At 40.8% G+C, this 1,932-nt stretch overlaps 1 pseudogene; it reads left to right on the forward strand.

Moving 5' to 3' along the window:
* The first annotated feature begins 1,370 nt into the window (after positions 1–1,370).
* Positions 1,371–1,576, forward strand: LOC101582509 (annotated as a pseudogene).
* The last annotated feature ends 356 nt before the right edge of the window (positions 1,577–1,932 follow it).

The raw sequence follows: 1,932 nt of genomic DNA on the forward strand, positions 1-1,932 counted from the left end.
GGGTAGTATAAAAAACATCTGAGATGTCTGTTGTTACATAGCAGTTTTTATTACATTGTGTCATTTATGGATGGCTTTTTTTTTTTTTTTTTTTTTTTTTTGGCATAACTGGGGATTGAACTCAGGCCCTTGCGCTTGCCAGGGAAGCGCTTATTCGAAGCGCTTATTCCACTGAGCCATCTCCTGGCCCCAAAGTTTTTTTTTGTGTGTGTGTGTTCAGGGTCTCACTACCTAGCCCACATTAGTAGTGATCCTCCTGATTTCTGCCTCCCAAGTGCTGGGATTACAGGCGTGCACCAAGCGCCCGGACTCTATCACCGACTCAGCGCACCCGGAGGGCCCCTACGCTTACCTAAGCAAGCGCTTAGTCTGCTGAGCTATACCGCCGGCCCTTGGATGGCTTTTTTTATATTCGTAAAGTATCTAGGAGTTCAAATACCTTGTTTAGGTTTCTATAATGTACTGTTAATCTCTATGACTCATTAGTTGGGTTTGTTTGCCTCTCTCTCTCTCTCTCTCTCTCTCTCTCTCTCTGTATCAGGAATTGAATTTAGAGCCTTGTATTTGCCAGGCAGGCACTGTGCAGCTGAGCTATAGCTGGCTACTCATTTTCTAGACAACATACAAAACTTGTAACAATGGCACTCACAATTAGACAATCCAGAATTTATAGTCAACAATTTATATGCTTACAGACTCATTGGTAGTTACAAACAGCATAGTCATGTGGTCACACAAATGGATATAGTACTGGAAAGAGTTACATAAAGCCTCACAAAAAAATTAAGATCAAGTCAGAGACATGAACACACCAAAGGGTGATTCAGGACCGGCCAGATAACTCAGCAGATTAAAGTGCCTGCTTAGGCAGACACAGGGACTGCCAGGGTTCGATCCCCAAGTGTCGTGTCAGCCCCACCCCCATGGTGCACTGAGACAGCTAAAGAGACTGTAATCCCAGCACTTCAGATGCTGCAAACAGGAGGACCACTGCGAGTCCGATCTGTGTAGTGATACCCCGTAGACCCTGTACTAAATACATAAAAAATAAGGTGATTCAAAAACAGCTGAATACAACCTAGTAGATACACTTACACAAAACATGAGTAAACAATAAAAATACCTAAACTAAAATTGATTAGAAAACTCATTTCACAACATATAAAATGGTTTAATGGTCTACTAAAAAGGGAGTTACAGTTACTGCCAGCGTGCCCAACTTAGCAATTAAAACTGCTTTAGGCATGGTTCAATTTAAATCAGAGACAGCAAAAAATTAAAAGAAATCCACACTTCTATTTAAATATACCAAGTAAAAAATAAAAGATTTAAAAATTGAGCTCTCTGCCCCATCACTGTAGGTCGCCATTATGGACATGAGTTGTGTGCAGCCCTTCAAGCTGCTAGGGTCACCAAAGTGCTGGGCAGGACCAGCTCATAGGGACAGTGCGCGTAGGTGCTAGTGGAATTCATGGACTACATGAGCTGCTCCATCATCCACAACGTGAAGGGGCCTGTGCGCGAGGGCGACATGCTCACCCTGTTGGAGTCAAAGGAAGCCTGGAGGTTGTGCTGAGTTCAGCTGCTGGGTTCTGGACATTGACCGCCTGGGCCACAAAATGAATTGCAACTCTTAAAATAAAGTGTTTGTATTGTGTGTGCAAAAAAAAAAAAAAAAAAGATTTAAAAATTGAAACTGTAACATGCTATCTTACAAGGTACAGGTTTATTTATTTATTTTTATTTTTTATATAAAATAAAAATGTATGTTCATAATTTTCATACAGCTGACGACATAGAAAGCAATAAAGATTGCCATGTATGTCACATATACACACATCAAAAAGTCTCACTGAATTCAAAAAACAAAATGATCAAGAACAGTGATCTGAAACCTACTCATAGGATTTTAGGATTTAACAAGGGTACAGG

The sequence above is a fragment of the Octodon degus genome, unplaced genomic scaffold, assembly GCF_000260255.1.
Source record: "Octodon degus isolate 3935 unplaced genomic scaffold, OctDeg1.0 scaffold00130, whole genome shotgun sequence".
NCBI classification, from domain to species: domain Eukaryota; kingdom Metazoa; phylum Chordata; class Mammalia; order Rodentia; family Octodontidae; genus Octodon; species Octodon degus.